This window comes from Pseudophryne corroboree, chromosome 6 (assembly GCF_028390025.1).
Source record: "Pseudophryne corroboree isolate aPseCor3 chromosome 6, aPseCor3.hap2, whole genome shotgun sequence".
NCBI lineage: Eukaryota > Metazoa > Chordata > Amphibia > Anura > Myobatrachidae > Pseudophryne > Pseudophryne corroboree.
The window spans coordinates 147,701,157-147,715,456 of NC_086449.1; the positions used below are offsets into that span (position 1 = coordinate 147,701,157).

A 14,300-nucleotide genomic window follows, 5' to 3' on the forward strand; every position below is an offset into this window, starting at 1 on the left:
GGGGAACCCCTGTCATGTTTCCCCCCGTATTTTTACAACCAGGACCGGCTCAAAGAGCCCGAGGCTGGTTATGCTTAGGAGGGGGGACCCCACGCATTTTTTTTCAGGATCTTTAACTATTTCACACCCCTTCCAACTGAAAAACATGCACTGATCTCTCCATATTATTGTAGTTAGTAACAAAAAAAAAATTCTTTAAAAAAAACGAATAAATAATACTCGTGGCTCCTAAATAGACAAACCAAGTAGATAATCCCTTCAAATATAAATAGATATGCTATTAGCAATAAAAAAGCACCAAAAAATACATGTTTTTTTTTAAAATGTATTAGATCACGACAGAAAAATGAGGCGGAATGAAATTGACGAAATGACTGTCGAAAAGCACTGTTGTCGAATCGACGTTCTTCAATTGAATATACTTTTGTCGAAAAGCCGCACTTTAACATTGCAGACATGTCGAATTGAAAAAATGTTGAATTGCCAAAAGTCGAAAATTAAACGGCAGGTTTTTTGTCGAAAAGTACTGTATTGCATTGTCGTATCAAATTTGACAGGTTATTTTTGTGTCGAAAATGACCCGTTTTTTTGAATTTTTTTCGGCAATTCGACCGCAATTGCATATACCCCTTTACCTGCAGTTGTTAGTTTTGTTAAAAATGTTTTCAGCACGTTTGCTGTTACGTTTCATGCCTGTTGGCATGTGGTTTGTGGAATGCCATGTTGTGCTTCATGGTTGAGGTGTGAGCTGGTATGAATCTCACCATTAACTTAAAAGTAAATCCTTTCCTCGAAATGTCCGTCTCCCTGGGCACAGTTCCTATTCTGAGGTCTGGAGGAGGGGCATAGAGGGAGGAGCCAGTTCACACTCTGAAAAGGTCTTAAGGTGCCCATGGCTCCTGTGGAACCGTCTATACCCCATGGTACTGAAGTGGACCCCAGCATCCTCTACGGACTAGGAGAAAAGGATTTACCGGTAGGTATTAAAATCCTGTTTTTGAACACTCCCTGAAAACGGTCAGTTGACACCCAGAAACGCCCTCTTCCTATCAATCACTCTGCGGCTGCCATTGCGACTGAAAAGCGTCACTAGACCTTGTGTAAAAATACATCGACCGTTGTGAAAGTACGTTGCGCATGCGGACTGCGCCGCATACGCATGAGCAGAAGTGCCGCATTTTCACTTAATCGCTGTGCTGCAAACATTTTTCACTAGCGATCAACTCGGAATGACCCCCATGGTTTTGCCCAACTGCTAACAAATTTGCAGCAGCGATCTGGTCTGAATTAGGCCCTTTAAATTTCAAGTCAGTGTAGTGTAAACTCAATACTGAGGGAACATCACAGTCCAATAAACAATGCAACTCCAATTTCCTGTAGAAGAATATTTTTATAAAATATTAAATATAAATAGCTATTCATTTTGTTCATAGCTAGCATAACTTTGCAATCAATATGGACTTATGAAAACAGTATTTATACGTAGGATTGTCTCATTGACTTTAGCTACCATGTGATATTATTATAAGATCTGTATTTGTAGGCAGCCCTAGGCACACTCTGGCGAGAGTCACTTAGCTTCTGTCTCCCTTGGGTGGTGATGTCACCTCACAAACTGTCTGCCTCCTCCATGGCTGCTCTTAGTTTTCTTTTTTTCCAGCGATCGACGGAGATTATAGCTTCTTACTGCTGAAAAGAATAGGGCTAGGTTAGATGTAACATGGACGTTATACAAGTCATATTTAATGCTTAATTCCCAATTTAGGGCCTGATTCTGACTCGTATGTAATGCGAACGCAACTGAGGATGCTCGCTGCAAATCAAATGCGAATTAATTGCAAACGCAATTCTAATGCAACTGTAGACATGGCCTAATGCATATGTATCTATGGGATTGCGCTGCTCCACTCTTCTATATTCAACAGCAGCTATTATTATTGGCACTTACACCTACCGTATGCTCAATGCAGGAGATCCATCTGAATTTGGCTTCCACAATGCATATGTATGACTCACAATAATGAGTAACTCTGGCTACACGCTCATGACACACTCGCAAGTTGTGTTGCCTGCCACAGTAAGCCGGGTTATTGCCAGTACTGCCCGGGTCACAGCTCAGTGGAAAAGGGTTCTTGAAAAATAACCTGGGTCCAGTGACCCGTGAATCTGACCCATGTTGCTACCTTGGTCGGACCCAGGTAATGGTGTAGTGTAAAGAGGTGACCTGGGTCATCCAACCCAGGTCCCACTAAAAGCCTATGGAGAGCCGACTCACCGATGCTTGGAGATACAGGGATACAGACTGGAGTTTTTAGGAACTCCCACCTCACAGATTCAAATCAGGCTTTCCAGCTTCTCCGGAAGCAAGTGTGACTTTACAGGCAGCAATTCAAAAACTGGTTCATATTCAGGTAATTGTCCCAGTTCCACGTCAACTACAAAACAAGGGTTATTACTCCACCCAGTTTGTGGATCCGAAAACGGACGGTTCGGTGGGGCCCATTCTCACCCTCAAATCTCTGAACCCGTATTTAAGGGTGTTCTAATTCAAGATGGAGTCTCTCAGAGCGGTGATCTCAGGTCTGGAGGAGGAGGAATTCCTGATGTCTCTGGACATCAAGGATGCGTACCTTCACATTTGCACTGCAGGACTGTCACTACCAGTTTCAGAGATGTTTCTCCTCTGCAATCAGGGAGTGAACATAATACCATACCTGGACGACCTGCTGATAAAAGCATCTTCCAGGGAGAGGTTGTTGGACAGCATTGCCCTCTCAACCTGACTTCTCCAGGATCACAGGTGGATTCTGAACCTACCAAAATCCCACCTGGAACCAACACGGAGGCTTCCATTCCTAAGAATGATCCTGGATACGGAGGAACAAAGGGTGTTCCTTACGTTGGAAAAGGCATTGGTAAGCCAGTCAATGGTGCGGGATGTCCTAAAACCAACCCGGATATCGTGCATCTGTACATTCGCCTTCTGGGGAAGATGGTAGACTCTTACGAGGCTCTGCAGTACGGAAGGTTTCATGCAAGGCCATTCCAGCTGGATCTGTTGGACAAATGGTCTGGATCGCATCTTCACATGCACTAGAGGATACGTCTGTCACCAAAAGCCAGGATTTCTCTTCTGTGGTGGCTCCAGACTTCTCACCTGACCGAGGGTCGACGGTTCAGGATTCAAAATTGGATTCTGCTAACCACGGACGCAAACCTCAGAGGTTGGGGAGCAGTCACCCAAGGGGAACAGTTCCAAGGAAAGTGGTCAAGTCAGGAAGCCATTCTTCCGATCAACATTCTGGAACTAAGAGCCATATACAACGCCTTTCTTCTAGCTTCGCTTCTTCTTCAAGATCCAACCATTCAGGTTCAGTCGGACAATGTGACGGCAGTAACATACATAAACCGACAGGGCGAAACGAAGAGCAGGGCTGCAATGTCAGAGGTAACAAAAATTCTCCTCTGGGCAGAAAGACACGCGGTGGCGCTGTCGGCAATCTTCATTCCGGGAGTAGACAACTGGGAAGCGGACTTCTTCAGCAGACATGACCTTCACCCAGGAGAGTGGGGCCTTCATCCACAGGTGTTCGAGTCCTTAACAAGCCGGTGGGGAATTCCACAGATAGACATGATGGTCTCTAGTCTCAACGAGAAGCTAAAACGCTATTGTTCTAGGTTGAGGGACCCACAAGCAGTGGCAGTGGACGCTCTGGTGACTCCATGGGTCTACCAGATTATTTACATGTTCCCACCTCTTCCTCTGATCCCAAGTATTCTCAAAAGAATAAAAAGGGAAAAGGTTCAAGCAATTCACATTGCTCTGGATTGGCCAAGAAGGGCCTGGTACACGGGTCTTCTGGAGTTGCTCCTTGAGGACCCGTGGCCTCTGCTTCTACGAGAGGATCTTTTGCAACAGGGGCCGTTAGTCTATCAAGACTTACCGCGGCTACGTTTGACGGCATGGAAGTTGAGCGTCAGATTTTAGCACAGAAAGGCATTCCGAAAAAGGTTATTCCAACCCTGATCCACGCTAGGAAGGGGGTAACGTCTAAACATTAACACCGTATTTGGAAAAAATATGTCTCTTGGTGTGAAAATAGAAAATTTCCTGCAACTGGGACATTTTCTCCATTTTCTACAGTCAGGTGTGGATGTGGGCCTACGTTTGGGCTCCTTGAAAGTCCAGGTTTCGGCCTTGTCCATTTTCTTCCAGAAACAATTGGCTTCCCTCCCTGAGGTTCAGACGTTCTTGGAGGGTGTTCTGCACATCCAACCGCCCTTTGTACCTCCCACGGCACCTTGGGATCTTAACGTGGTGTTGCAGTTTCTGCAATCAGACTGGTTTGAACCTTTACAGGAGGTTGACGTTAAGTTTCTTGCATGGAAGGCTGTTACACTGTTCGCCTTGGCTTCCACAAGGCGTGTGTCCGAACTGGGGGCGTTGTCTCACAAAAACCCCTATTTGATTTTTCATGAGGATAGAGCTGAACTCAGAACTCGTCAGCAGTTTCTTCCTAAGGTGGTAGCTGCGTTTCATATCAACCAACCTATTGTGGTACTGGTGCTTACTGACACCTCTGCTACCTCATAGTCCCTGGATGTTGTGAGGGCTTTGAAGATCTACGTGAAGAGGACAGCTCGTCACAGAAAATGTGACTTGCTGTTTGTTTTCTATGATCCCAAGAAAATTGGGTGTCCTGCTTCAAAGTAGTCTATTGCTCGCTGGATCAGGCTTACTATCCAGCATGCTTATTCTACGGCAGGATTGCTGGTTCCTAAAGTATAGGCCCACTCTACTAGGTCGGTGGGTTCTTCCTAGGCGGCTGCCCGGGGTGTCTCTGCTTTACATCTCTGCCGAGCAGCTACTTGGTCGGATTCGAACACGTTTGCTAAGTTCTACAAGTTTGATACTTTGACCTCTGAGCACCTTCAGTTTGGTCCATACCCATGGGAGCTTTGGTACATCCCCATGGTACTAATGTGGACCCCAGTATCCTCTAGGACGTAAGAGAAAATAGGATTTTAATTATCTACCGGTAAATCCTTTTCTCGTAGTCCGTAGGGGATATTGGGCGCCCACCCGGGTGTGGTTCATCAAATTGACAGTGTCTAGGTCGACAATGTTTAGGTCGACCACTATAGGTCGACAGTCACTAGGTCGACATGGATGGAAGGTCGACATGTGCTAGGTCGACAGGTCTAAAAGTCGACATGAGGTTTTTGTTTTTTTTTTCGTTTTCTTCGTAGAGTGACCGGGATCCCAAATTAGTGCACCGCGTTCGCTCGCCATGCTTCGCTCGGCACACTTTACCGTTCCAATCGTAGTCCACGTGGATCGTTAAGTATGAAAAAATTCAAAAAAAGAAAAAAAATGTGAAAAACTCATGTCGACCTTTAGACCTGTCGACCTAGCACATGTCGACCTAGAAACCCTGTCGACCTTCCATCCATGTCGACCTAGTGACTGTCGACCTATAGTGGTCGACCTAAACATTGTCGACCTAGACACTGTCGATTTCCAGACCGGATCCTGCCCACCCAGTGCTTTGTGTTTCCTGCCCTGTTACTTCGTTAAGTAATATTGTTGGTTCAGCTGTTGCTGTTCCTGTTCAGTTTTGAATAGCATGGCATTCCTCTTGTTTGTGTGTGCTGGTTCGAATCTTACCACTGTTCTGTTACATCCTTCCTCAGGTTATGTCCGTCTCCTCGGGCACAGTTTCTAGACTGAGTCTGGTAGGAGGGGCATAGAGGGAGGAGCCAGTGCACACTATTGATTTCTTAAAGTGTCCAAGGCTCCTAGTGGACCCGTCTATACCCCATGGTACTAATGTGGACCCCAGTATCCTCTACGGACTACGTGAAAAGGATTTACCGGTAGGTAATTAAAATCCTATTTTTTTGCTAGATTTTCCATTTCTGTGTCTGCTGTTTTTCTCACCACTGCTTCAGTGTTGCCTTTTTGCCAAGTGTTTTGCTCTTCTCTTACATTTTGATCTATTCATACAGTGTATATCTTATTACACACATCAGCTTTCCCATATATGCCTTGGGTCCTCCTATGGCTCATATGCCACAGTATAACCTTTGGGGTGTGTACAACATGGCTTTCTCATCTGGCATGCTTGTGGAAGGGATGAAAAATACTTGGAGCTGACAGTTATGTTGGGACCTTACTTTGAGCGTTAGGATGCGGCAACCATCTATTTTGTATCATCCCTTCTAGGTGTGACCTATTCCACCCAGGGTAATCCTACGTAGTATGCCCATCATGGCTGCCTCACCTGGTAACTTTTGTGTGTGGAAGATGTAATCCATAGAAGCTGTTACCCGGAATATCGACACCAATCCTGCATTGCGTTCCTTTGGGCACTCTAGGTTTTCTCTTTTTTCTTCTTATTCTGTATTACTGTATTAATCTTTTGTACTATTTTCTATATTTTTGATGCCTGTAAAGTGCCTTGAGTCCTATTATTTTTTTATATCTATCTTTTGACTTCTGGATACTAACAGCAATAATCACTACATTCATGATGATAGATCGACATGTATTGGTCGACAGTCAATAAATCGACACCATATGGTCGACATGCATTAGGTCGACAGGTTCAAAAGGGTAACATGACAATAGTCCACACATTTTTTGGGGGGGTTTCCCAGGTTTTCTCAACATTTTTTTTATTTACTATACATATATTGGGAATAGTAACCTGTGGCGAGTGAAGTGAGTCACCTTGGCCAAGGTGTAACGAGTGAAGCGAGCATGTGAGGGTACACATTTCTAATGATGGTAGTCCCATAACATGAAATATACAAGATTTGTCATCCCCCCCCCCCCCCCAAAAAAAAAAAAAAAAAAGCATGTTGCAACCATTTGTACCTGTCGACCTAATGCATGTCAGCCATTTGGTGTAGATCTAATGACTGTCGATCATAACATTGTCAATTCATTGATACACCTTACAGTTACCATTCACTTCAGGGGGTAAATTTACTAAGATGGGAGTTCTATTTAAGATGGGATGTTGCCCATAGCAACCAATCAGATTCAAGGTATTATCTTTTAGAAGGTGCTAGGTAAATGAGAAGTAGAATCTGATTGGTTGCTATGGGCAACATCCCATCTTAAATAGAACTCCCATCTTAGTAAATTTACCCCCATGTATCAACTAGAGATGTCAGTCACTCCACTGATGCTTATTCGAAACTGGAAGCACCAGTCTTTTCCTTACACTAGTTACCAGCAGTATTACTCCATGTGACCACTAGATAATAGCAACCAGCTCCTGCAGGCATATTGCCTGGGATATGACAGCACTAATCAGTCCATCCACCTAGATCAGTGTTTCCCAACCTCGGTCCTCAGGGCACACTAAAGGCCAGTACTGACGGGAGAGATGTGTGCTGAGCGATCTTAACACAGACCGCTCAGCACACATCTCTCCCCCCACTCAGCACAGCGCAATGTGCTGAGCGAGGGGTGACGACAATGGGGGCCGCTCACTTCACACAGCGCTGAAGTGAGCGACCCGCTAGATTGAGCCTGCATGCAGGCTCAATCTAGCACCGGCTATTGCTGGGGGGCATACACACGACAGATCCGTGCTTAAAATCTAAGCAATCTAGTCAGATTGCTTAGATTTTAAACACTGATCTCTCCGTGTGTACCCCTCATAACAGTCCAGGATTTAAGGAGATGTGTGGTTGAGTACAGATGGTTAAATCACAATAACTGAGGCACTAATTAAGGGCCTAATTATAATAAATAATAAGAATGATATTTATATGGCACTTTTCTCCTCAAAGTGCTCAAAATACAAAACAAGCTTAACAAGGGACATTAGTGAAATGCTTGGGTGAACAGGAAAGTCTGGAGTCCATTTTTTAAGGTTTCTAGAGTAGAGGCTTCTCAAACTGTGCACCTCCAGATGAATTCTGGGAGATTCTAGGTACTGTTAATAGTCCTTACCAACAGATCGCAGTAATTGAGTGGGACAGTAAGGGATCAGAAGCTGCTTCAAGCCTTGGGCCCTGGTCATGTAGGGCATTAAAAGTCAGTAAGCCAATCTTGAAAATGATTCTCCATCTTACAGACTGCCAATGAAGGGAGAAGAGAATAGGTGTTATGTGGCTGGAACAGGGCTGATTACTTAATAAGCCTGGCAGCTGCATTTTGTACCATCTGCAAGCAGTGCAATTATTTTACTGGTAGACCAAGGTAGAGGGCATTGTAGCAGTCTAGGCGTGGTGACACAAATGTATGTATGTGTATGACTTTAGGTAGATCATCTGAGGGAATTAAGTGCTTGATTCATGCTATGTTACTCAGATGAAAGAGGATTTGATACCTGATCATCAAGCCACATCCAGGACAACACCAAGATTCCGCACATGTTCAGTATTTTGTAGTTCTGAATCCCCAAGCGCAAGTCCTGCTATGCTGCAGTGTTGTCCTGTGACTAAACATAAGGAACTCTGTTTTATCAGGGTTCAGTTGCAGCCAAATGGCATACTAACAGTCCAGATTTTAAGGATGCATGTTTGTATGGAATGCATAAACGCAAGGAAGCGGCTGTGCAATTCCGTGCAATTAAAATGAAAATGCAGCAGTAGGCCCCTGTAAGAGATAGGCGCATCCTGCATGCATTTATGAGATCCGAGTGCTGCATCAGAGAATACAGCCTCTGATCACCATTGCAATGTTTTTAGGCATCGGTCAGCTTGCGTAAACTGAAGCCACTGCCTGGTAGAGAGGATGGTGCCGGACGGTGACTGCACACAGGGCCTCCTCCTCTCTTATTGGCAACGTTATCTATTATATAATTCTATTAGCCATTAGTCCTTCTCCCAGGTAACGGCTGAGTACAACAATGTCATCACAGACTATATAGCAGTCCTCACGAGTAGACCTGCAGTCTCATCCTTGGTGTGGCAGCAACACTGCAGATTTATTTATTTTTTTCTCTTTTACTTGAACTTATTTTATTTAAACTTGTTTTATCCCCCTATTGTGCCTCCCCATTAACTCCCTCCGTCCCCATACCCCCTACATCCCTTCTTTTCCTACTCCTTACTCGTTTTAAATGAGTCTGTTTCCACTGTTAAAACCTGGACTGTGCTGTTTAGTTCTGGACTCTACTGGTTAATTCTGTATCATTTTGGCCTGTCCTTTGCTGATACCTCTGTGCATTGTAGGTCAGGTTGGGAGATATTGTGAGATAAGTGAAGTGATGTACGTTGGTGTACAGTAGTTTGGTTAATGGCCTTGTGTGTGAGTAAAAGTTTTGTATTGAATGCGGTAGAATACAGATAACCAATGGACGGACTAACAAAATGGATCCACAGACGATGAATGTCTAGCGAGGAAGATTAATCTTGCAGCTGCATTCAGAATGGATTGTAGTGGTGAGAGTCTCTTTTTGGAAATACCAGTGTGTCAATTTGGGATAATTAGCTCGGTAAAGGGGTGGATTTGTGCAGTGTATGGGTGTTCCGACAGGATCCAACACAGCTTTTCAGTTAAATAAACGTAATGGTGCTTTACTTTCAGTATAAAATCAGGAAACAAAACAAATGAACAGAAAATAACAAACGCCTAGCCCCCATTCAGGTCACTTACTTCTTCGCCTCTTGCCTTGGGCAGCTAATATGCAAACATAAAGTCTCTCAAAGTCATTCATATATAGTTAGCCTGTCCTGGCCTGGCCTGGCTTGGCCTGTCCTCTGGCTTATCACAAAAAGTCTCAGCCCTGCTCCTGCAGAGTAACACAGGCTCCGGGCTACTGACATTCAGGCTCTCCGGCCTACTCACATGCAAGCTGTCCGGCCTGGTTTTTATCAGCACCACGTAGCTCAGTCCTGCTTCCTTGCAGGTAGAATCCTGACCACCTAGCCTTCTTCACTCTGATTGTACCACTTCCACCTGGGCTCTGTTTCACCAGGGTAGTACACACAATCCCACTTCGACTGGATACACAGGTATCAGACAGCCCTTTACTGCACAGTCTCACCATGACTGTCATCTCTCTGCAGCAGCCATTAGGTGTGGTAACACCTCCTTTTTCTTTCCTGCGTGGGTGGATCCCTCCAGCCACCATATGATCACATGTCAGTAATGTAATTTACCTTCACACTGCCACACCAGTAAGAAGACTATTGCAATATTCAATGCGTAAGATAATGAGAGCATGATTAGAGGTTTTGCAGTGTCTTGTATAAGGTATGGTCGTATTCTGGATATGTTTTTTAGATGAATGTAGCATGATTTAGAGACAGATTGAATGTGGGGAACAGAGGACAGTTCAGAGTCAAGGGTGACACCTAGGCTGCGAGCTTAAGTGGTAGGATTGATTGTCGAGTTCTCATCAGTGATAGAGATATCAGGGGCAGGAGTAATGAAGTCCGAGGTTGGCGGCCGTGCAGGATTTTTTTATTTATTTTTTTAAAGAGGCAATCATGTACAAGGCATGGTTTAGTCTTGTATATGACTGCCCCTTTAAAAAAGCATCCGATTTCGACCGGCATCCCGCGCGGCCGCTGACCTAGGGCTGTATTACATCCCGCCCCAGGTGTTAGAAATTGTCAATGAACCTTTATAGAAAAATATTATTTCAAATATTAGACTTGTTTTCCTGGCCCAGATTGGAAACTACTATTGGTAGGTGGAAATATAATTAATTCTGTTTTGGAAATATTAAGTTTAAAGTGGTGAGATGACATCCAAGAGGACATGGCAGAAAGGCATTCAGTGACAAGGACCAATACAGATGGTGATAAATCTGGGAGGATAGTTAGATTTGAGTTTCATCCCCATACAGATGATACAGAAATCCAAAAGAGCCGATTAGTTTGCCAAGAGATGTGGTATAGATTGAGAAAAGCAGAGGACCTTGCAGTACTCCTCCTGATAGCAAAGAGGAGGTGGATTCAGAGAAGCGGCCACTGAAAGAGTGATTAGATAGGTAGGATGAGAACCAAGAAAGGGATGTGTCCTGATGATGAGAACCAAGAAAGGGATGTGTCCTGATGATGAGAACCAAGAAAGGGATGTGTCCTGAAAACCTAGGGATTGTAGTGTTTGTATGAGAAGAGAGTGGTCAACAGTATCAAAAGAAGCAGAGAAATCTAGAAGAACAAGAAGTTAGTAGTAGTCTTTGCACTTAGCAGTGACCAGATCATTCACTACTTTAGTTAGTGCTGTCTCCGTTGAGGGATCGGTAAGCGATCCTGGCGGATGGGATGCCAGCGATCACAATTCCAACTCCGGCATCCCAATGGTGAAGATCCAGACAGGGGCGAGGTAAGTATCTAAACTCCCCACCCCCCAACCCTAACCTTACCTTTCCGCAGCTTCCTTAGTGCCTAACCCCGAGGGTGTTGTTTGTGTAAATCAGGCACCAGTGGAAACAGTTGTTGCACATGATGTGAAAAAGCCCATTGTCATGCCAGAGCAAAAGACAAAAAAAGCCACCTCTTGTGTGTTGAATCTTTTCTACCTAAATCCAGGCCATCTGTACCATTTGTAAAGCAAAAGTAGAGGTAGGGACCTTACCCTTCTAGGAACCTCCTCCAGCAGCACATTCATCCAAAGTTTTTGTGATATTCAGAAACTTTGGCTAAAACTCAGTCCAGCGTCACCTAGCTCCCTTCTTTCTCTCTGTTAGATCCAAGTGCCTGCAATCTCCACCGACAACACCTACATCATCAACATCATCAATCATGATTGGAAATAGTCCCGCATCCAATTTCATAAGCATAATTTACTCCTCTCCTAACAGGGATTCCTCAGAAGGATCCTAGAGTGCTAAGCCTGTTGCTGCTGCTGCTGCTGCTGTGAGTGGATCTTCATCCCAGAAGAGGACCAGGAAGACTACTTGTAATAGTTTAACAAAACAATTGACTGTTAAACAATCCTTTTCAAGGGGGGGCAAGTATGACAGCAGTCACCCAGTTGCACAGCGGATTACTGACGCCATAGCAGATATGCTGGTATTAGATGTGCGTCCAGAATCCGTCATTAATGCAGTGGGTCTTAGACAGTTAAATGGGGTGTAGTACGGCTGACCGGCGGTCAGGAGACCGCCGGTCAGCTTACCGACGCCAGGATCCCGGCAGCATACCGACGCCGGGATCCCGGCGGGGAGGGGCGAGTGCAGCAAGCCACTTGCGGGCTCGCTGCATTCGCCACGCTGCGGACTCGGTGGCGACCTGCGGTCGCCACGGGTTCTATTCCCACTCTATGGGTGTCGTGGACACCCACGAGTGGATATAGTCCCTGTTGGTCGGCATGCCGACCATCGGGATAGTGAGCCGTCGGGATGGTGGAGGAGGTCATGTGACTGTCGGTCAGCTGACCGGCGGTCACATGAATACCACCCGTTAAATGAGGTCCTGTGTCCCCGCTACCAAATCCTACCTGGATTCCACTTCAGTTGAAAAGCAATTACCAGTCTGTACAGGGACATTAAAAAAACACCTTATTAGTGTCCTCCGAAATGTCGTAGTACCCACCGTCCACAGGTATGTGGACAAGTGGGACAGGGCAAACTAAAGATACACGACTGTGACAGCCCACTGGGTAGATGTATTGCCTTCAGCGCACTAACAGCAGCAGAAATGCCATTAACAAGATGCCAGCTCATTCAGAGACAGGCTACTCTGAGTATCACCAGTTTTACTAAGAGGCAATATATACAACATAAGGGTGGGTGGGAGGGCCCAAGGACAATTCCATCTTGCACCTCTTTTCTTTCTATTATGTGCTGTTTGGAGCATTGCTGACTGTCTTCTTGTGTAGACAACAAACATTTTCATAGTTTGTTAAACTGCACCCTGTCTGCCACAGCAGAGACATTCTGTTTCTGAGATGTGCCATGTTGAAAGTTTAAGTGCCACATGTTTATGCCGCTCACTGCTGTCGCTTAGCTTAGTCATCCAGCTATCTGTGCAACCTTTTGGCCTAAACTGGATGAAAACAATATTGTGAGGTGGTCAAGATGGCCTGGAAATGACTGGAAATTAATGTTATTCAGGTTAAGAATACTGTAGGAGAGGGGCGTGGCCTAGCTGGCATCAGGAGAGGTCAGGTTTCTACAGAGCTCCAGCCAGCAACATTTTAAAAGGATCCCCTGGCCTAGATTTGAGGGCTTATATATAATAAAACAGACCCCTAAGCACTGCTGAACCACCCTGCACTCAGAGGTCGAGGCTGCGGAGTCGGGGGGGCTCTGCGCTGCCCCCTGCGGATTGCGGCCTACCTCTGTTCCAGAAGCCGGGGCCTCGATTTTGGGGTGTGGACGGAGAACCACGGAGCCCGGGGCGGCGACTGTACGGACTTCCCCCTCCACCTAAACAGCTCTCCGGAGGTCGGACACCTCGCCCAGCAAGCACCTAAAGCCCCACGGAAGACCAGAGACCGGGCGGCCTGCGGGAGATAGTGGCCGGGACGCATGGAACGGGCGGCTGGTGGCCATCTTGGGGTTGGCGCCGCCTAGACCTCATCTTCTGCGCTGCCTCGCCGATCCCCGGCCTCTACGGATGCCTGACATCCGACCCCCGCCTTACATGCTCACATGCTCCCGTTTGACAGCTCCCCCACCCCGCTGACGGGAGATAACGGCCAGGAGAACTCCGGAGGGACCTGGTCTCATCGACTGGCGGCGGCCATCTTGTGGTTGGCATGGCACCCATCCTGCTTCATGGCTGGAGATAGGCTGTAACTCGAGCTCCCTCTGGTGGTTACTTCCAGATTTGCAGCTGCTACACATTTATTCCTATAATCCTGCCTGTCCACAGGTCTCCTATCTGACAGCCGGAGGGGAATCATCATTGTATATCATCTTGAAATAACCGATGTGATACCTCAACAACCCTATCGTAATCTGCTGTGTCCTGAAGCTGTGGACTCACTGAGGTGGATGTCTAGCTCTTACCACGTCACCTCAAGCCTTTCGACATATACATCACACGGCTGTGACATTTTGGAGTGTCACATTGTGACACCTCTAACACGTTATTTCTTGTGAATCTGCTCCGCAACGCCCTGACATGCCGGCTATCTTCATAGCAATGTAACTTTCCAAGATCTCCCCTACACTGATGTGACCCTCATCGAATTACTCTCTGCGCCCTACTTTATTTCTATTTTACATACCTATTTCTGACGACTTCATATGGAAAAGTTCCTGGTGTCCACTCCAATGTCCTCAACTAGTCTTATTTCAGGCGCACGCGAGGACACATCCCACAGGAATTCTTCTGACTCCGATTGCTCCACCACCCGATCTCGTTCCCAAAGAAAA

At 45.9% G+C, this 14,300-nt stretch overlaps 1 protein-coding gene and 1 long non-coding RNA gene across 7 annotated transcripts in view; one reads left to right on the top strand and one right to left on the bottom strand.

Moving 5' to 3' along the window:
* FAM178B (family with sequence similarity 178 member B) overlaps positions 1-14,300 on the top strand; it is a 1,338,131-nt gene that overhangs the window by 1,227,766 nt on the left and 96,065 nt on the right. The gene's annotated exons all lie outside the window — the stretch shown is intronic.
* LOC134936762 (uncharacterized) lies at positions 1,371-10,099 on the bottom strand. The gene is made up of 2 exons (XR_010180545.1): positions 9,620-10,099; positions 1,371-1,689 (listed from the first exon to the last, which is right to left on the bottom strand). It is a non-coding gene; the product is annotated as an uncharacterized LOC134936762 (long non-coding RNA).